This window comes from Pleurodeles waltl, chromosome 6, assembly GCF_031143425.1.
Source record: "Pleurodeles waltl isolate 20211129_DDA chromosome 6, aPleWal1.hap1.20221129, whole genome shotgun sequence".
Classification (NCBI taxonomy): Eukaryota; Metazoa; Chordata; class Amphibia; order Caudata; family Salamandridae; genus Pleurodeles; species Pleurodeles waltl.
Window position 1 is genome coordinate 922,644,546 of NC_090445.1, and position 23,098 is coordinate 922,667,643.

The following is a 23,098-nucleotide window of genomic DNA, read 5'->3' on the forward strand; positions in this document are numbered from 1 at the left end:
CACAAAGTGGACACATCACATTTTCTCAAAGAAAACAGAGGTGTTTTTTGCAAAGTGCCTATCTGTGGATTTTGGCGTCTTGCTCATCCGGCACCTAAGGAAACGTACCAAACCAGTGCTTTTTTGAAAACTAGAGACCTAGGGGAATCCAAGAGCAGGTGACTTGTGGGGCTCTCACCAGGTTCTGTTACCCAGAATCCTTTGCAAACCTCGAAATTTGGTTAAAAAAACACTTTTTCCTCACATTTTGGTGTCAGAAAGTTCTGGAATCTGAGAGGAGCCACACATTTCCTTCTACCCAGCGTTCCCTCAAGTCTCCTGATAACAATGATACCTCACTTGTGTAGGTAGGCCCTGTGCCCGCGACAGGAAAAACCTCAAAACACAACGTGGACACATCACATTTTTACACAGAAAACAGAGGTGTTTTTTGCAAAGTGCCTACCTGTGGATTTTGGCCTCTAGCTCAGCCGGCACCTAGGGAAACCTAAAATACACTTTTTCCTCACATTTCAGTGTCAGAAAGTTCTGTAATCTGAGAAGAGTCACAAATTTCCTTCTACCCAGCGTTCCCTCAAGTCTCCTGATAAAAATGATACCTCACTTGTGTAGGTAGGCCCTGTGCCCGCTGCAGGAAAAAACCCAAAACCAACGTGGACACATCACAATTTTACACAGAAAACAGAGGTGTTTTTTGCAAAGTGCCTATCTGTGGATTTTGGGCTCTAGCTCAGCTGGCACCTAGGGAAACCTACCAAACCTGTGCATTTTTGAAAACTGGAGACCTAGGGAAATCCACGATGGGGTGACTTGTGGGGCTCTCACCAGGTTCTGTTACCCAGAACCCTTTGCAAACCTCAAAATTTGGCTAAAAAAACACTTTTTCCTCACATTTCGGTGACAGAGAGTTCTGGAATCTGAGAGGAGCCAGAAATTTCCTTCCACCCAGCGTTCCCTCAAGTCTCCCGATAAAAATGATACCTCACTTGTGTGGGTAGGCCTAGTGCCTGCGACAGGAAATGTCCCAAAACACAAAGTGGACACATCACATTTTCTCAAAGAAAACAGAGGTGTTTTTTGCAAAGTGCCTATCTGTGGATTTTGGCCTCTTGCTCAGCCGGCACCTAAGGAAACGTACCAAACCAGTGCTTTTTTGAAAACTAGAGACCTAGGGGAATCCAAGATCAGGTGACTTGTGGGGCTCTCACCAGGTTCTGTTACCCAGAATCCTTTGCAAACCTCAAAATTTGGCTAAAAAAACACTTTTTCCTCACATTTTGGTGTCAGAAAGTTCTGGAATCTGAGAGGAGCCACAAATTTCCTTCTACCCTGCGTTCCCACAAGTCTCCTGATAACAATGATACCTCACTTGTGTAGGTAGGCCCTGTGCCCGCGACAGGAAAAACCTCAAAACACAACCTGGACACATCACATTTTTACACAGAAAACAGAGGTGTTTTTTGCAAAGTGCCTACCTGTGGATTTTGGCCTCTAGCTCAGCCGGCACCTAGGGAAACCTAAAAAATACTTTTTCCTCACATTTCGGTGTCAGAAAGTTCTGGAATCTGAGAGGAGCCACAAATGTCCTTCTATCCAGCGTTCCCTCAAGTCTCCTGATAAAAATGATACCTCACTTGTGTAGGTAGCCCCTGTGCCCGCGACAGGAAAAAACCCAAAAGCAACGTGGACACATCACAATTTTACACACAAAACAGAGGTGTTTTTTGCAAAGTGCCTACCTGTGAATTTTGGGCTCTAGCTCAGCTGGCACCTAGGGAAACCTACCAAACCTGTGCATTTTTGAAAACTGGAGACCTAGGGGAATCCACAATGGGGTGACTTGTGAGGCTCTCACCAGGTTCTGTTACCCAGAATCCTTTGCAAACCTCAAAATTTGGCTAAAAAAACACTTTTTCCTCATATTTCGGTGACAGAGAGTTCTGGAATCTGAGAGGAGCCACAAATTTCCTTCCACCCAGCGTTCCCTCAAGTCTCCTGATAAAAATGATACCTCAGTTGTGTGGGTAGGCCTAGTGCCCGCAACAGGAAATGCCCCAAAACACAAAGTGGACACATCACATTTTCTCAAAGAAAACAGAGGTGTTTTTTGCAAAGTGACTACCTGTGGATTTTGGCCTCTTGCACAGCCGGCACCTACGGAAACCTACCAAACCAGTGCATTTTTGAAAACTAGAGACCTAGGGGAATCCGAGATGAGGTGACTTGTGGGGCTCTCACCAGTTTCTGTTACCCAGAATCCTTTGCAAACCTCAAAATTTGCCTAAACAACACTTTTTCCTCACATTTCGGTGACAGAAAGCTCTGGAATCTGAGAGGAGCCAGAAATTTCCTTCCATCTAGCGTTCCCTCAAGTCTCCTGATAAAAATGATACCTCACTTGTGTGGGTAGGCCTAGTGCCCGCGACAGGAAATGCACCAAAACACAAAGTGGACACATCACATTTTCTTAAAGAAAACAGAGGTGTTTTTTGCAAAGTGCCTATCTGTGGATTTTGGCCTCTTGCTCAGCCGGCACCTATGGAAACGTACCAAACCAGTGCTTTTTCGAAAACTAGAGACCTAGGGGAATTCAAGATCAGGTGACTTGTGGGGCTCTCACCAGGTTCTGTTACCCAGAATCCTTTGCACACCTCAAAATTTGGCTAAAAAAACACAATTTGTTCCTCACATTTCGGTGTCAGAAAGTTCTGGAAACTGAGAGGAGCCACAAATTTCCTTCTACCCAGCGTTCCCTCAAGTCTCCTGATAAAAATGATACCTCACTTGTGTAGGTAGGCCCTGTGCCTGCAGCAGGAAAAACCCCAAAACACAACGTGGACACATCACATTTTTACACAGAAAACAGATGTGTTTTTTGCAAAGTGCCTACCTGTGGATTTTGGCCTCTAGCTCAGCCGGCACCTAGGGAAACCTAAAAAACACTTTTTCCTCACATTTCAGTGTCAGAAAGTTCTGTAATCTGAGAAGAGTCACAAATTTCCTTCTACCCAGCGTTCCCTCAAGTCTCCTGATAAAAATGATACCTCACTTGTGTAGGTAGGCCCTGTGCCCACGACAGGAAAAACCCCAAAACACAACTTGGACACATCACAATTTTACACAGAAAACAGAGGTGTTTTTTGCAAAGTGCCTACCTGTGAATTTTGGGCTCTAGCTCAGCTGGCACCTAGGGAAACCTACCAAACCTGTGCATTTTTCAAAACTGGAGACATAGGGGAATCCACGATGGGGTGACTTGTGGGGCTCTCACCAGGTTCTGTTATCCAGAATCCTTTGCAAACCTCAACATTTGGCTAAAAAACATTTTTCCCTCACATTTCGGTGTCAGAAAGTTCTGGAATCTGAGAGGATCCACAAATTTCCTTCTACCCAGTGTTCCCTCAAGTCTCCCGATAAAAATGATTCCTCACTTGTGTGGGTAGGCCTAGTGCCCGCGACAGGAATGGATCACACAAGGGTCAACAGTAGTCCTTGCATGAGGGCTACTGTTATCCCTGGAGTGATCCATTCCTGAAGCAGGTACTAGGCGCAGGCACACAAGCGGGGTTGTGTTTTTATCAGGATAAGTGGGGAAACACTGGGTGGTAGGAATTTTGAGGATCCCTGCACATTCCTGTAGTTTCTGTGATAAAAAAGAAAGGAAAAATAATGATTTCAATCAACGTTTCACTTTTGCAGAGTATTCTGGGTAAGAAAACTTTGTTAAATCCAAACATGCCACATTTACGTGGGCTGCCTTGGGTATCTAGTTTTCAGAAATGTCTGCATTTGGTAGGTTTCCCTATATGGCTGCCGAGCCCAGGACCAAATACTTAGGTGACTGTCTTAAAAAACGAGGCTGTTTTGTGGTAGGTAATTTTAATGTCTCACCAATCCGTTTTGGGTACTTCCCTGTTGTGGTCACTTGCCCACTCACAAAAGTGAGGCAGTTTTTTGCTGGAGACTTAGTGGAACTTGTGGCTCCCTGCAGATCCCTGGACTTCTGCTCATTGGAATGCAAGGCAAATATGTTTTTTAAGCACATTTTGTGATTTCAAGGGGATTCTGGGTGAAGGAAAACTGGTGAGAGCCACGCAAGTCCTGCACCCTTGTACTCCCCTGGTACTAGTTTGTTAAAGTTAACCCACCACTCACACTGGTTGGTTTTAGCACCTCCAGAAATTATGGTTTCAAAGCATGAGTACTTATCAAAGTATCTGAATATTGAAACCAAGCCTTCTGAAGGTGGGCCATAAAGCTGCGTCCAGGCACCAACCTCTTTATGGTCCATTCACATGCCATTCACGCACAACAAACAACCCTTTCATATCGCCGGTCACGGGCCCAATCCAACCAATCACTGCACTCACAATAACTTAACGCTGCTAGACAAGGGCCCATCACATTCACACGCCATAGAACGGAATAAGTTTGACTACATTTTACCACCTGTCAAGTAACTGCCTCCTTCTTCCTTAACATTACCAAATGCATGCGTAACGAACCTTTACTAATGACTCCTGTGACAGCCACCTGAGGTTCAGGAAGACATGTTTTTCATGCGCCTTTAATGCACTCTCTGTGCTAAATCCAACTCCTTCCAGTTTGTGGATGCAAGTTGGGGGTGTTCGAGTATGCCGTACAAAGCGATTCCTCAAACTGAGTGAGCATATCTACCTTTGAAACTAAGGGAGACATGCTCGGGATTTCTCATGATGTTCCCTAAAGAGAAGGTCATAGGCTAACTGCCTCCTTCTTCCTTAACATTACCAAATGGATGCGTAACTAACCTTTACTAATAAGTCCTGTGACAGCCACCTGAGGCTCAGGAAGACATGTTTTTCATGCGCCTTTAACGCACTCTCTGTGCTAAATCCAACTCCTTACAGTTTGTGGATGCAAGTTGGGGGTGTCCGAGTATGCCGTACAAAGCGATTCCTCGAACTGAGTGAGCATATCTACCTTTGAAACTAAGGGAGACATGCTGGGGATTTCTCATGATGTTCCCTAAAGAGAAGGTCATAGGCTATGAAAAAGGGTAGTATTTGGCACACAGGGGAGTCCATGAGAACGTAGCAGATGTCCCAGCCAACATTATGTGCAGTGATGTGACTGTAATTCACTTATACAGCAAACTGAACATCTACTAAGTTCTGATGGAGGATGAACATGAAAAGCAGGTCAAACACTGACCAAAACAAGTCATTCTCCTTCAGTGCTGGGATGGCACCAATGGGTTTGAATTCATAGGTGTAGATTATGTACATCTGTACTACCTTTACTATCTGCCTTCTACCTGTGCAATAACCCTGTGAAGGCACACCTACCATAAGCTTTCCTTACCCATTCATGTCTCTATTCTCATCAGAGTCCTGGCTAATCCTGTATAATTGCCAAGTGAACCTATACTAGTTTGTGGATGCAAGTTGGGGGTTTCCAAGTATGCCGTACAAAGTGATTCCTTGAACTGAGAGGGCATATCTACAGTTGAAAGTAAAGTTGACATGGTGGTGAAGAAAGGGTAATCCGTGACAATGTGGCATATGTTCTGTCCACTAGTATATGCAGTAGGGGGAATATAATGCATGTTAATTGAACAGAACACCGACCACGTTCTGACAGTGGATTTAGCTCTCAAGCAGTCCAAAAGGAAGTCCATGATGAAGTAGATGAAGTAAAATTCTGTGGCTCCTTGCCTAACGAAGCAGTGGCCCATGGGCGTTCGGTATCCATGCACTGCCACTGAAAGGATTACCCAACGGCAGCTCAACCTCAGTCGATTTCCCAGAACTTTGCTTTAGTATGATACAACGTAAAGCAAGTAGGGATACAGAGGCCCGGTTGTGATGGACACTGGGGACAGTAATACCGACTCTCCTGCCGCTTTCCATGCTTCGAGCCCACTTTACAGCGACGACATGGACAATCCTTTTTGGGTGTTTTAGGAATGCGATCAGCCAAGTGTCGCTCCTGCAGCCCTGCCACATCCTCCAGAACATATGAGGTGGAGGCTGCTGCTGCTTTTGTAACAGCAGTGAGGCTTTCAATTACAGACAACTGTAAGTCAAGGAAAGTCATGAGTCTTCCTGTGGTTGTCTGACGGTAAACAACATACACATTATGGGCCTAATTACAACTTTGGAGGACGGTGTTAATCCGTCCCAAATGTGACGGATTTACCACCTACCGTATTACGAGTCCATTATATCCTATGGAACTCGTAATAAGGTAGGTGGTATATCCGTCACATTTGGGACGGATTAACACCGCCCTCCAAAGTTGTAATCAGGCCCTATATGTTGCCATCTGAATCAGGTGGGTAAACAGTTTCTTGTACCAAGTGCGAGTTTTACGACGCACATTGTATGGTTTAAGAACCTGGTCGTTCTTGTCCACTCCGCCCATGTACTTATTGTAATCGAGTATACAGATGGGCTTGTGGACTTCGGCCATCTGACCCCAAACTGTGATAGGAGAAATGCTCTCATCATGAATTGTAGTGAGCACGTATACATCACGCCTATCCAAGAACTTGACTGCGAGCAGTTCGTTAGAACGCAATGCAGTACTCTCTGATTTCTGGAGCTTCTTGCAAACAAGCTCCTGCGGGAATCTTTTGCGGTTACAACGAACTGTACCGCAGGCCACAGTGCCAGCTTTGTAGAGCTCACTGAACAACTCTACTCCTGTATAGAAATTGTCCACATAAACGTGATAACCTTTGTAAAGAAGTGGCTGGACAAGTTCCCATACAATCTTACCTGTGACCCCTAACGCAGGAGGGCAACCTACAGGGTTTAGGGTAGAATCCTTCCCTGTATACACTCTCAAGCTGTACACATAGCCAGAAGAGCTCTCACACAGCATGTACAGCTTTATGCCATAGCAAGCTCTTTTGCTCGCAATGTACTGTCTGAAAAGCAGCCGTTCTTTGTACAGGATCAAGGACTCATCGACTGCTATATTCTTTCCAGGAGTATAGATCTCTGGAAACATGGCAGACAAATGTTCCACGACAGGCCGAATTTTGAACAACCTGTCATGGTCTGGATGGTCCCGGGGCAATGCAGCAGAATTGTCATTGAAATGCAGCATGCGCTGCAGTAGCAAAAAACGTTCTCTGCTCATGTATGGTGCGAAGATGGGAGTTACCCAAACCCTGCGAGTCGTCCAGTAGGACTGCAAGGTGGGTTTCTGCACTAACCCCATTTTGAACGTAAGGCCCAAAAATATCTTCAACTCCACCAGCGAAGTGGGTGTCCACTGGCGTGCCCTAGAACGGGGCCCTAGAGTGCCTCCACGCTCCCTCAGAAATTGGTCTGCACGCAAATTTGTTTGCTGCACAATTTTCTGAAGGAAGTCAACATCCAAAAATAGATGGATATAGTCGACTGGCAAAAAGTTAGCTGTATCGACTTTACATCCAGCGTCACCAGTAAAAGGTGGAATTTGGGGCTGAACTAAACAGGGGGGCTGCCAAGAGAGCACAGAATGTGCTTGCGAAGGGACAGCACAGCTGTCGTCATTGTCTCCTTCAGACTCACTGGAAGAGATGTCGTCGGATGGGACTCCGCCGACTGAAAAATCACTCCTAGATTCTGCCCCATTGTCCTCTCCCTTAGATGCTGTCTCAGTATCTGCTGTCTCAGTCTCTGAGCCTACATCAGAACTGTCCTCCATAACCCGAGTTAGGGCTTGATCAGCAGTCATCCAACGAGATGCCATCTCTGCTACTGGCTAAACTGTCCCTCTAAATTACTAGCCTATGTAGAAGGCAGATAGTCACAAAATTGCTTGTGGGTATGTTTGATGTGTACAATAGGAAATGTTGTCACCTTACCTTTGCTTCTTCTCCAATTCTGCATATTCTCTGAAAACAGTGAAAAAAACAAAAAATAATGTATTACTTCACCTTACCACATACCCATCATCACAGCCTTCAGCGCTGGTGGCACCCAGTGCGACAGTCATTTTTGGTGCTCTGCCTCCCATTACCTCCTCTTCTAATTCCATCAGTACCACCCAGCAAAAGTGCTATATATGTAGAAACAAAGTGGTCGAAGGGTTGCTGGGTGGCGCACTCCACTGCCGGTGCCCAGTGACAGAGAAGACCAATCTCGAAATTATGCAATGCCAAAAAATTTCACCGCACTCCACGAGGTACAAATAAACGTGTATTTTATTGCAGTCAACAACCACCAACGCATTTCGACTCACCAAGAAGTCTTGATCACGGTCCTCGTGGAGTGCGGTGAAATTGTTCAGCATTAAATATATATATATATATATATATATATACATATATATGACTTATGTATATGTGTGGTTTCCCTGGGGGGCCAATTGTGGCTCCCGAAGAAAAATAATAATTATATATATATATATATATATATATATATATATATATATATATATATATATATATCCATATATATATATATATATATATACATATATATAGAGAGAGAGAGAAAGCAAGACACTAACTCTACATAACTTTTTTTTTCATACATGTGTGCTTTCCCTTGGCAAAGCACTCATGTATAAAAAAAAAAAATGGTCCCATAGAGGGTCATCCTAAGGGCTGACCACCAACAATTTCAACTTTTTTTTAATAGAATCTAGTTTTCCCTGAGGGGGCGATCGGGCCACCCCAGGGAAAACTAGATTTTTTTTTTTTTGTCCCCCCAGGGGTCGCCGTGTTCGGAGGGCCGACCCCGCCATTTATTTTTTATTTTTTCAATTTATTTTTTTTATCTGGGGTGCGCGATCGCCCCCAAAACAGTTATGTTTATAAAATAATGCCCCCATGGGGTGGGGCGGCCCTTTTACAAGGGGCCCGACCCCCCCAAAGAAGATCCCTGGTTTCCAGGGGCGTTTCCTAGCCATGAATTGCAGCCACGCTGTGATCCATGGCCAGGAAACGGTGCCAGGGAGGCATCCATGGAAAGGGGAGAGTCTCCCCTTTCCATGGATGCCTCCCTCCTCTGGGAGGCTGTTTTGGCCTTTTTTTCCCCACCGGAGTAGAAGAGGATGCTTACCTGCTCCGCTTCTGCTCCGGTGGGGAAAAAATGTGACGTGAGTGCGCCGCGAGCGCGCTGACGTCACAAATGGGCAGGAGGAGGAGGGAGGGAGACACAGAAGTTGTTCCGCGTCTCCAAAGCCAAAAAAAAAAAAATAATAATCATCCAGTGCATTGCGCCGGAGGATTTTTAAACCCCTCCATAGTGTCGGCCACTGGTCGTGACCCACACCAGGGAGGTAGTGCGGGCGTCGGCCAGTGGCCGACGCCCGCACTTATGGAGTTAAAACATGTGTTCATTGTAATAAAGCTACTGAAACAAAATGCATTCATCATATTACTGTAATGTGTTGAAGAACCAGCTACATACTACAGAAGGTTTCTTGGTGTATGAAGTTTAGTCAAAATAATTCTAAGTTCCTGTACTCTTGGAAAAAGTTTAGTTAATAAGGACAACATTTATGAACTATTCCTATCTCTTCTAGCCATTATTCAACTTTTTTTCAAAAGCACATTCCTCCATAATTACATAGTTTTGTCACAGGAATACTTTACTACCTGAACCTCTCCAGCTATATAAAATACAATGAGGCTCATGGCCCATGTTGAACATGCAACATAGGTGGGTATCAATAGCTGCAAGTAAGATTAAGGAATAATGTAAACTTGTAGATAACTCTTAAAATCTAGATCAGAGATAAGAGCAAAAAACATTTCTTTAATAAATGAAGAGATAATGATAAGTGCTTTAGTGAATGTATTTTAACCCCTTCGCTGCCAGGCCTTTTCCCCCTCCTGTGCCAGGCCTTTTTTTGCCTATTTGGGGCAGTTCGCGCTTAGGCCCTCATAACTTTTTGTCCACATAAGCTAACCAAGCCAAATTTGCGTCCTTTTTTTCCAACATCCTAGGGATTCTAAAGGTACCCAGACTTTGTGGGTTCCCCTGAAGGAGGCCAAGAAATTGGCCAAAATACAGTGAAAATTTTGTTTTTTTCAAAAAAATTGGAAAAAGGGGCTGCAGAAGAAGGCTTGTGGTTTTTCCCCTGAAAATGGCATCAACAAAGGGTTTGCGGTGCTAAACTCAGCAGCTTCCCAGCTTTCAGGAACAGGCAGACTTGAATCAGAAAACGCAATTTTTCAACACAATTTTGGCATTTTACTGGGGCATACCCCATTTGTGCAATTTTTTGTGCTTTCAGCCTCCTTCCAGTCAGTGACAGGAATGGTCATGAAACCAATGCTGGATCCCAGAAACCTAAACATTTCTGAAAAGTAGACAAAATTCTGAATTCAGCAAGGGGTCATTTGTGTAGATCCGACAAGGGTTTGCTACAGAAAATAACAGCTGAAAAAGAAAAATATTGAAATTGAGGTGAAAAAAACATAAATTTTTCTCTACTTTTTACTCTGTAACTTTTCCCTGCAATGTCAGATTATCGAAAGCAATATACCGTTACGTCTGCTGGACTCCTCTGGTTGCGGGGATATATAGGGTTTGTAGGTTCATCAAGAACCCGAGGAACCCAGAGCCAATAAATGAGCTGCACCCTGCAGTGCGTTTTCATTCTATACCGGGTATACAGTAATTCATTTGCTGAAATATAAGGAGTAAAAAATAGCTATCAAGAAAACCTTTGCATTTCCAAAAAGGGCACAAGATAAGGTGTTGAGGAGCAGTGGTTATTTGCACATCTCTGAATTCCGGGGTGACCATAATAGCACGTGAATTACATGGAATTTCTCAAATAGATGTCTTTTTTACACACACCCCTATATTTGGAAGAAATAAATGTAGAGAAAGACAAGGGGCAATAACACTTGTTTTGCTATTCTATGTTCCCCCAAGTCTCCCGATAAAAATGATACCTCACTTGTGTGGGTAGGCCTAGCGCCCGCGACAGGATATGCCCCAAAACACAACGTGGACACATCACAGAAAACAGAGCTGTTTTTAGCAAAGTGACTACCTGTAGATTTTGGCCTCTAGCTCAGCCGCCACCTAGGGATACCTACCAAACCTGTGCATTTCTGAAAACTAGAGACCTAGGGGAATCCAAGGAGGGGTGACTTGTGTGGCTCGGACCAGGTTCTGTTACCCAGAATCCTTTGCAAACCTCAAAATTTGGCTAAAAAAACACATGTTCCTCACATTTCTGTGGCAGAAAGTTCTGGAATCTGAGAGGAGCAACAAATTTCCTTCCACCCAGCATTCCCCCACGTCTCCCGATAAAAATGATACCTCACTTGTGTGGGTAGGCCTAGCGCCCGCGACAGGATATGCCCCAAAACACAACGTGGACACATCACAGAAAACAGAGCTGTTTTTAGCAAAGTGACTACCTGTAGATTTTGGCCTCTAGCTCAGCCGCCACCTAGGGAAACCTACCAAACCTGTGCATTTCTGAAAACTAGAGACCTAGGGGAATCCAAGGAGGGGTGACTTGTGTGGCTCGGACCAGGTTCTGTTACCCAGAATCCTTTGCAAACCTCAAAATTTGGCTAAAAAAACACATGTTCCTCACATTTCTGTGGCAGAAAGTTCTGGAATCTGAGAGGAGCCACAAATTTCCTTCCACCCAGCGTTCCCCCACGTCTCCCGATAAAAATGATACCTCACTTGTGTGGGTAGGCCTAGCGCCCGCGACAGGATATGCCCCAAAACACAACGTGGACATATCACAGAAAACAGAGCTGTTTTTAGCAAAGTGACTACCTGTAGATTTTGGCCTCTAGCTCAGCCGCCACCTAGGGAAACCTACAAAACCTGTGCATTTCTGAAAACTAGAGACCTAGGGGAATCCAAGGAGGGGTGACTTGCGGGGCTCGGACCAGGTTCTGTTACCCAGAATCCTTTGCAAACCTCAAAATTTGGCTAAAAAAACACATGTTCCTCACATTTCTGTGGCAGAAAGTTCTGGAATCTGAGAGGAGCCACAAATTTCCTTCCACCCAGCATTCCCCCACGTCTCCCGATAAAAATGATACCTCACTTGTGTGGGTAGGCCTAGCGCCCGCGACAGTATATGCCCCAAAACACAACGTGGACATATCACAGAAAACAGAGCTGTTTTTAGCAAAGTGACTACCTGTAGATTTTGGCCTCTAGCTCAGCCGCCACCTAGGGAAACCTACCAAACCTGTGCATTTCTGAAAACTAGAGACCTAGGGGAATCCAAGGAGGGGTGACTTGCGGGGCTCGGACCAGGTCCTGTTACCCAGAATCCTTTGCAAACCTCAAAATTTGGCTAAAAAAACACATGTTCCTCACATTTCTGTGGCAGAAAGTTCTGGAATCTGAGAGGAGCCACAAATTTCCTTCCACCCAGCGTTCCCCCACGTCTACCGATAAAAATGATACCTCACTTGTGTGGGTAGGCCTAGCGGCCGCGACAGGATATGCCCCAAAACACAACGAGGACATATCACAGAAAACAGAGCTGTTTTTAGAAAAGTGACTACCTGTAGATTTTGGCCTCTAGCTCAGCCGCCACCTAGGGAAACCTACCAAACCTATGCATTTCTGAAAACTAGAGACCTAGGGGAATCTAAGGAGGGGTGACTTGTGTGGCTCGGACCAGGTTCTGTTACCCAGAATCCTTTGCAAACCTCAAAATTTGGCTAAAAAAACACATGTTCCTCACATTTCTGTGGCAGAAAGTTCTGGAATCTGAGAGGAGCCACAAATTTCCTTCCACCCAGCGTTCCCCCACGTCTCCCGATAAAAATGATACCTCACTTGTGTGGGTAGGCCTAGCGCCCGCGACAGGATATGCCCCAAAACACAACGTGGACATATCACAGAAAACAGAGCTGTTTTTAGCAAAGTGACTACCTGTAGATTTTGGCCTCTAGCTCAGCCGCCACCTAGGGAAACCTACCAAACCTATGCATTTCTGAAAACTAGAGACCTAGGGGAATCCAAGGAGGGGTGACTTGTGTGGCTCGGACCAGGTTCTGTTACCCAGAATCCTTTGCAAACCTCAAAATTTGGCTAAAAAAACACATGTTCCTCACATTTCTGTGGCAGAAAGTTCTGGAATCTGAGAGGAGCCACAAATTTCCTTCCACCCAGCGTTCCCCCACATCTATCGATAAAAATGATACCTCACTTGTGTGGGTAGGCCTAGCGCCCGCGACAGGATATGCCCCAAAACACAACGTGGACATATCACAGAAAACAGAGCTGTTTTTAGCAAAGTGACTACCTGTAGATTTTGGCCTCTAGCTCAGCCGCCACCTAGGGAAAGCTACCAAACCTGTGCCTTTCTGAAAACTAGAGACCTAGGGGAATCCAAGGAGGGGTGACTTGTGTGGCTCAGACCAGGTTCTGTTACCCAGAATCCTTTGCAAACCTCAAAATTTGGCTAAAAAAACACATGTTCCTCACATTTCTGTGGCAGAAAGTTCTGGAATCTGAGAGGAGACACAAATTTCCTTCCACCCAGCGTTCCCCCACGTCTCCCGATAAAAATGATACCTCACTTGTGTGGGTAGGCCTAGCGCCCGCGACAGGATATGCCCCAAAACACAACGAGGACACATCACAGAAAACAGAGCTGTTTTTAGCAAAGTGACTACCTGTAGATTTTGGCCTCTAGCTCAGCCGCCACCTAGGCAAACCTACCAAACCTGTGCATTTCTGAAAACTAGAGACCTAGTGGAATCCAAGGAGGGGTGACTTGTGTGGCTCGGACCAGGTTCTGTTACCCAGAATCCTTTGCAAACCTCAAAATTTGGCTAAAAAAACACATGTTCCTCACATTTCTGTGGCAGAAAGTTCTGGAATCTGAGAGGAGCCACAAATTTCCTTCCACCCAGCGTTCCCCCACGTCTCCCGATAAAAATGATACCTCACTTGTGTGGGTAGGACTAGCGCCCGCGACAGGATATGCCCCAAAACACAACGTGGACACATCACAGAAAACAGAGCTGTTTTTAGCAAAGTGACTACCTGTAGATTTTGGCCTCTAGCTCAGCCGCCACCTAGGGAAACCTACCAAACCTGTGCATTTCTGAAAACTAGAGACCTAGGGGAATCCAAGGAGGGGTGACTTGTGTGGCTCGGACCAGGTTCTGTTACCCAGAATCCTTTGCAAACCTCAAAATTTGGCTAAAAAAACACATGTTCCTCACATTTCTGTGGCAGAAAGTTCTGGAATCTGAGAGGACCCACAAATTTCCTTCCACCCAGCGTTCCCCCACGTCTCCCGATAAAAATGATACCTCACTTGTGTGGGTAGGCCTAGCGCCCGCGACAGGATATGCCCCAAAACACAACGTGGACATATCACAGAAAACAGAGCTGTTTTTAGCAAAGTGACTACCTGTAGATTTTGGCCTCTAGCTCAGCCGCCACCTAGGGAAACCTACCAAACCTGTGCATTTCTGAAAACTAGAGACCTAGGGGAATCCAAGGAGGGGTGACTTGTGTGGCTCGGACCAGGTTCTGTTACCCAGAATCCTTTGCAAACCTCAAAAATTGGCTAAAAAAACACATGTTCCTCACATTTCTGTGGCAGAAAGTTCTGGAATCTGAGAGGAGACACAAATTTCCTTCCACCCAGCGTTCCCCCACGTCTCCCGATAAAAATGATACCTCACTTGTGTGGGTAGGCCTAGCGCCCGCGACAGGATATGCCCCAAAACACAACGTGGACACATCACAGAAAACAGAGCTGTTTTTAGCAAAGTGACTACCTGTAGATTTTGGCCTCTAGCTCAGCCGCCACCTAGGGAAACCTACCAAACCTGTGCATTTCTGAAAACTAGAGACCTAGGGGAATCCAAGGAGGGGTGACTTGTGTGGCTCGGACCAGGTTCTGTTACCCAGAATCCTTTGCAAACCTCAAAATTTGGCTAAAAAAACACATGTTCCTCACATTTCTGTGGCAGAAAGTTCTGGAATCTGAGAGGAGCCACAAATTTCCTTCCACCCAGCGTTCCCCCACGTCTCCCGATAAAAATGATACCTCACTTGTGTGGGTAGGCCTAGCGCCCGCGACAGGATATGCCCCAAAACACAACGTGGACATATCACAGAAAACAGAGCTGTTTTTAGCAAAGTGACTACCTGTAGATTTTGGCCTCTAGCTCAGCCGCCACCTAGGGAAACCTACCAAACCTGTGCATTTCTGAAAACTAGAGACCTAGGGGAATCCAAGGAGGGGTGACTTGTGTGGCTCGGACCAGGTTCTGTTACCCAGAATCCTTTGCAAACCTCAAAATTTGGCTAAAAAAACACATGTTCCTCACATTTCTGTGGCAGAAAGTTCTGGAATCTGAGAGGAGACACAAATTTCCTTCCACCCAGCGTTCCCCCACGTCTCCCGATAAAATTGATACCTCACTTGTGTGGGTAGGCCTAGCGCCCGCGACAGGATATGCCCCAAAACACAACGTGGACATATCACAGAAAACAGAGCTGTTTTTAGCAAAGTGACTACCTGTAGATTTTGGCCTCTAGCTCAGCCGCCACCTAGGGAAACCTACCAAACCTGTGCATTTCTGAAAACTAGAGACCTAGGGGAATCCAAGGAGGGGTGACTTGTGTGGCTCGGACCAGGTTCTGTTACCCAGAATCCTTTGCAAACCTCAAAATTTGGCTAAAAAAACACATGTTCCTCACATTTCTGTGGCAGAAAGTTCTGGAATCTGAGAGGAGACACAAATTTCCTTCCACCCAGCGTTCCCCCACGTCTCCCGATAAAAATGATACCTCACTTGTGTGGGTAGGCCTAGCGCCCGCAACAGGATATGCCCCTAAACACAACGTGGACATATCACAGAAAACAGAGCTGTTTTTAGCAAAGTGACTACCTGTAGATTTTGGCCTCTAGCTCAGCCGCCACCTAGGGAAACCTACCAAACCTGTGCATTTCTGAAAACTAGAGACCTAGGGGAATCCAAGGAGGGGTGACTTGTGTGGCTCGGACCAGGTTCTGTTACCCAGAATCCTTTGCAAACCTCAAAATATGGCTAAAAAAACACATGTTCCTCACATTTCTGTGGCAGAAAGTTCTGGAATCTGAGAGGAGCCATAAATTTCCTTCCACCCAGCGTTCCCCCACGTCTCCCGATAAAAATGATACCTCACTTGTGTGGGTAGGCCTAGCGCCCGCGACAGGATATGCCCCTAAACACAACGTGGACATATCACAGAAAACAGAGCTGTTTTTAGCAAAGTGACTACCTGTAGATTTTGGCCTCTAGCTCAGCCGCCACCTAGGGAAACCTACAAAACCTGTGCATTTCTGAAAACTAGAGACCTAGGGGAATCCAAGGAGGGGTGACTTGCGGGGCTCGGACCAGGTTCTGTTACCCAGAATCCTTTGCAAACCTCAAAATTTGGCTAAAAAAACACATGTTCCTCACATTTCTGTGGCAGAAAGTTCTGGAATCTGAGAGGAGCCACAAATTTCCTTCCACCCAGCATTCCCCCACGTCTCCCGATAAAAATGATACCTCACTTGTGTGGGTAGGCCTAGCGCCCGCGACAGGATATGCCCCAAAACACAACGTGGACATATCACAGAAAACAGAGCTGTTTTTAGCAAAGTGACTACCTGTAGATTTTGGCCTCTAGCTCAGCCGCCACCTAGGGAAACCTACCAAACCTGTGCATTTCTGAAAACTAGAGACCTAGGGGAATCCAAGGAGGGGTGACTTGCGGGGCTCGGACCAGGTCCTGTTACCCAGAATCCTTTGCAAACCTCAAAATTTGGCTAAAAAAACACATGTTCCTCACATTTCTGTGGCAGAAAGTTCTGGAATCTGAGAGGAGCCACAAATTTCCTTCCACCCAGCGTTCCCCCACGTCTACCGATAAAAATGATACCTCACTTGTGTGGGTAGGCCTAGCGGCCGCGACAGGATATGCCCCAAAACACAACGAGGACATATCACAGAAAACAGAGCTGTTTTTAGAAAAGTGACTACCTGTAGATTTTGGCCTCTAGCTCAGCCGCCACCTAGGGAAACCTACCAAACCTATGCATTTCTGAAAACTAGAGACCTAGGGGAATCTAAGGAGGGGTGACTTGTGTGGCTCGGACCAGGTTCTGTTACCCAGAATCCTTTGCAAACCTCAAAATTTGGCTAAAAAAACACATGTTCCTCACATTTCTGTGGCAGAAAGTTCTGGAATCTGAGAGGAGCCACAAATTTCCTTCCACCCAGCGTTCCCCCACGTCTCCCGATAAAAATGATACCTCACTTGTGTGGGTAGGCCTAGCGCCCGCGACAGGATATGCCCCAAAACACAACGTGGACATATCACAGAAAACAGAGCTGTTTTTAGCAAAGTGACTACCTGTAGATTTTGGCCTCTAGCTCAGCCGCCACCTAGGGAAACCTACCAAACCTATGCATTTCTGAAAACTAGAGACCTAGGGGAATCCAAGGAGGGGTGACTTGTGTGGCTCGGACCAGGTTCTGTTACCCAGAATCCTTTGCAAACCTCAAAATTTGGCTAAAAAAACACATGTTCCTCACATTTCTGTGGCAGAAAGTTCTGGAATCTGAGAGGAGCCACAAATTTCCTTCCACCCAGCGTTCCCCCACATCTATCGATAAAAATGATACCTCACTTGTGTGGGTAGGCCTAGCGCCCGCGACAGGATATGCCCCAAAACACAACGTGGACATATCACAGAAAACAGAGCTGTTTTTAGCAAAGTGACTACCTGTAGATTTTGGCCTCTAGCTCAGCCGCCACCTAGGGAAACCTACCAAACCTGTGCCTTTCTGAAAACTAGAGACCTAGGGGAATCCAAGGAGGGGTGACTTGTGTGGCTCAGACCAGGTTCTGTTACCCAGAATCCTTTGCAAACCTCAAAATTTGGCTAAAAAAACACATGTTCCTCACATTTCTGTGGCAGAAAGTTCTGGAATCTGAGAGGAGACACAAATTTCCTTCCACCCAGCGTTCCCCCACGTCTCCCGATAAAAATGATACCTCACTTGTGTGGGTAGGCCTAGCGCCCGCGACAGGATATGCCCCAAAACACAACGTGGACACATCACAGAAAACAGAGCTGTTTTTAGCAAAGTGACTACCTGTAGATTTTGGCCTCTAGCTCAGCCGCCACCTAGGCAAACCTACCAAACCTGTGCATTTCTGAAAACTAGAGACCTAGTGCAATCCAAGGAGGGGTGACTTGTGTGGCTCGGACCAGGTTCTGTTACCCAGAATCCTTTGCAAACCTCAAAATTTGGCTAAAAAAACACATGTTCCTCACATTTCTGTGGCAGAAAGTTCTGGAATCTGAGAGGAGCCACAAATTTCCTTCCACCCAGCGTTCCCCCACGTCTCCCGATAAAAATGATACCTCACTTGTGTGGGTAGGACTAGCGCCCGCGACAGGATATGCCCCAAAACACAACGTGGACACATCACAGAAAACAGAGCTGTTTTTAGCAAAGTGACTACCTGTAGATTTTGGCCTCTAGCTCAGCCGCCACCTAGGGAAACCTACCAAACCTGTGCATTTCTGAAAACTAGAGACCTAGGGGAATCCAAGGAGGGGTGACTTGTGTGGCTCGGACCAGGTTCTGTTACCCAGAATCCTTTGCAAACCTCAAAATTTGGCTAAAAAAACACATGTTCCTCACATTTCTGTGGCAGAAAGTTCTGGAATCTGAGAGGACCCACAAATTTCCTTCCACCCAGCGTTCCCCCACGTCTCCCGATAAAAATGATACCTCACTTGTGTGGGTAGGCCTAGCGCCCGCGACAGGATATGCCCCAAAACACAACGTGGACATATCACAGAAAACAGAGCTGTTTTTAGCAAAGTGACTACCTGTAGATTTTGGCCTCTAGCTCAGCCGCCACCTAGGGAAACCTACCAAACCTGTGCATTTCTGAAAACTAGAGACCTAGGGGAATCCAAGGAGGGGTGACTTGTGTGGCTCGGACCAGGTTCTGTTACCCAGAATCCTTTGCAAACCTCAAAAATTGGCTAAAAAAACACATGTTCCTCACATTTCTGTGGCAGAAAGTTCTGGAATCTGAGAGGAGACACAAATTTCCTTCCACCCAGCGTTCCCCCACGTCTCCCGATAAAAATGATACCTCACTTGTGTGGGTAGGCCTAGCGCCCGCGACAGGATATGCCCCAAAACACAACGTGGACACATCACAGAAAACAGAGCTGTTTTTAGCAAAGTGACTACCTGTAGATTTTGGCCTCTAGCTCAGCCGCCACCTAGGGAAACATACCAAACCTGTGCATTTCTGAAAACTAGAGACCTAGGGGAATCCAAGGAGGGGTGACTTGTGTGGCTCGGACCAGGTTCTGTTACCCAGAATCCTTTGCAAACCTCAAAATTTGGCTAAAAAAACACATGTTCCTCACATTTCTGTGGCAGAAAGTTCTGGAATCTGAGAGGAGCCACAAATTTCCTTCCACCCAGCGTTCCCCCACGTCTCCCGATAAAAATGATACCTCACTTGTGTGGGTAGGCCTAGCGCCCGCGACAGGATATGCCCCAAAACACAACGTGGACATATCACAGAAAACAGAGCTGTTTTTAGCAAAGTGACTACCTGTAGATTTTGGCCTCTAGCTCAGCCGCCACCTAGGGAAACCTACCAAACCTGTGCATTTCTGAAAACTAGAGACCTAGGGGAATCCAAGGAGGGGTGACTTGTGTGGCTCGGACCAGGTTCTGTTACCCAGAATCCTTTGCAAACCTCAAAATTTGGCTAAAAAAACACATGTTCCTCACATTTCTGTGGCAGAAAGTTCTGGAATCTGAGAGGAGACACAAATTTCCTTCCACCCAGCGTTCCCCCACGTCTCCCGATAAAATTGATACCTCACTTGTGTGGGTAGGCCTAGCGCCCGCGACAGGATATGCCCCAAAACACAACGTGGACATATCACAGAAAACAGAGCTGTTTTTAGCAAAGTGACTACCTGTAGATTTTGGCCTCTAGCTCAGCCGCCACCTAGGGAAACCTACCAAACCTGTGCATTTCTGAAAACTAGAGACCTAGGGGAATCCAAGGAGGGGTGACTTGTGTGGCTCGGACCAGGTTCTGTTACCCAGAACATTTTGCAAACCTCAAAATTTGGCTAAAAAAACACATGTTCCTCACATTTCTGTGGCAGAAAGTTCTGGAATCTGAGAGGAGACACAAATTTCCTTCCACCCAGCTTTCCCCCACGTCTCCCGATAAAAATGATACCTCACTTGTGTGGGTAGGCCTAGCGCCCGCGACAGGATATGCCCCAAAACACAACGTGGACACATCACAGAAAACAGAGCTGTTTTTAGCAAAGTGACTACCTGTAGATTTTGGCCTCTAGCTCAGCCGCCACCTAGGGAAACCTACCAAACCTGTGCATTTTTGAAAACTGGAGACCTAGGGGAATCCACGATGGGGTGACTTGTAGGGCTCTCACCAGGTTCTGTTACCCAGAATCCTTTGCAAACCTCAAAATTTGGCTAAAAAAACACATGTTCCTCACATTTCTGTGGCAGAAAGTTCTGGAATCTGAGAGGAGACACAAATTTCCTTCCACCCAGCGTTCCCCCACGTCTCCCGATAAAAATGATACCTCACTTGTGTGGGTAGGCCTAGCGCCCGCGACAGGATATGCCCCTAAACACAACGTGGACATATCACAGAAAACAGAGCTGTTTTTAGCAAAGTGACTACCTGTAGATTTTGGCCTCTAGCTCAGCCGCCACCTAGGGAAACCTACCAAACCTGTGCATTTCTGAAAACTAGAGACCTAGGGGAATCCAAGGAGGGGTGACTTGTGTGGCTCGGACCAGGTTCTGTTACCCAGAATCCTTTGCAAACCTCAAAATATGGCTAAAAAAACACATGTTCCTCACATTTCTGTGGCAGAAAGTTCTGGAATCTGAGAGGAGCCATAAATTTCCTTCCACCCAGCGTTCCCCCACGTCTCCCGATAAAAATGATACCTCACTTGTGTGGGTAGGCCTAGCGCCCGCGACAGGATATGCCCCTAAACACAACGTGGACATATCACAGAAAACAGAGCTGTTTTTAGCAAAGTGACTACCTGTAGATTTTGGCCTCTAGCTCAGCCGCCACCTAGGGAAACCTACCAAACCTGTGCATTTCTGAAAACTAGAGACCTAGGGGAATCCAAGGAGGGCTGACTTGTGTGGCTCGGACCAGGTTCTGTTACCCAGAACATTTTGCAAACCTCAAAATTTGGCTAAAAAAACACATGTTCCTCACATTTCTGTGTCTGAAAGTTCTGGAATCTGAGAGGAGCCACAAATTTCCTTCCACCCAGCGTTGCCCCACGTCTCCCGATAAAAATGATACCTCACTTGTGTGGGTAGGCCTAGTGCCGGCGACAGGAAACACCCCAAAGCGCAACGTGGACACATCCTAAATTTTGGAAAAAAACAGAGGTGTTTTTTGCGAAGTGCCTACCTGTAGATTTTGGCCTCTAGCTCAGCCGGCACCTAGGGAAACCTACCAAACCTGTGCATTTCTGAAAACTAGAGACCTAGGGGAATCCAAGGAGGGGTGACTTGCGGGGCTCGGACCAGGTTCTGTTACCCAGAATCTTTTGCAAACCTCAAAATTTGGCTAAAAAAACACATGTTCCTCACATTTCTGTGGCAGAAAGTTCTGGAATCTGAGAGGAGCCACAAATTTCCTTCCACCCAGCGTTCCCCCACATCTCACGATAAAAATGATACCTCACTTGCGTGGGTAGGCCTAGCGCCCGCGACAGGAAACGCCCCAAAGCGCAACGTGGACACAACCAAAATTTTGGAAGAAAACAGTGCCTACCTGTGGATTTTGGCCTGTAGCTCAGCCGGTACCTAGGGAAACCTACCAAACCTGTGCATTTCTGAAAACTAGAGACCTAGGGGAATCCAAGGAGGGGTGACTTGTGGGGCTCGGAGCAGGTTCTGTTACCCAGAATCCTTTGCAAACCTCAAAATTTGGCCAAAAAAACACTTTTTCCTCTCATTTCTGTGGCAGAAAGTTCTGGAATCTGAGAGGAGCCACAAATTTCCTTCCACCCAGCATTCCCCCAAGTCTCCCGATAAAAATGATACCTCACTTGTGTGGGTGGGCCAGGTGCCTGCAACAGAATAAGGCCCAAAACCTGAAGAGATAGAAGGGATAGGTATTTTTGCAATATATCATTTTGATGTGTGCACATACGTCCGTGATGTGCCAAACACTAAAATAGTGAAAAGAAACACACTTAGGTTATGTGAAGAAGACCCCTCACCCACCAACCAAGTTGGTGGCATGCTTCATCATCGGGGTCCCACCCGAGGCACCTAGCGTGTCACAGGTGTGCTGCGACGCCTGATTACAGCGGAGCAGGTTTTGTCATTTTTTACAACACATACTGGTTGGATTTGGCACGAGGGTGAGTGATGGTTCAGTGGATCAAATTTTATTAACAAGAGATTTCACAAAAATGAAATGCACTGCTAATAACTGAAAGGCAAAAAAGTGAACCAATGACTCACAGCTCGTGAGCTGTAAAGCCGCGACAAGGCACCAACCGCTTTACAGTCCATTCACACACCTTTCATACATGACACGCACAAGACCATTCACACCGCCAGCCACGGGCCCAGCACATTACAACACTCACATCGACAGACCGCGCCACTCAAGGGCCCATCACTTACATACGCCACATGCCTGATACAAGAATCACACCAGCTGATGGGAGTGTGGACTGTCGTTTGTCTGGCACCGCCAGCCAAGCGCCACCCCACGCACACCGCCAGCCAAGCGCCACCCCACGCACACCGCCAGCCAAGCGCCACCCCACGCACACCGCCAGCCAAGCGCCACCCCATGCACACCGCCAGCCAAGCGCCACCCCACGCACACCGCCAGCCAAGCGCCACCCCACGCACACCGCCAGCCAAGCGCCACCACACGCACACCGCCAGCCAAGCGCCACCCCATGCACACCGCCAGCCAAGCGCCACCCCACGCACACCGCCAGCCAAGCGCCACCCCACGCACACCGCCAGCCAAGCGCCACCCCACGCACACCGCCAGCCAAGCGCCACCCCACGCACACCGCAATCACTTTTTTTTATTTA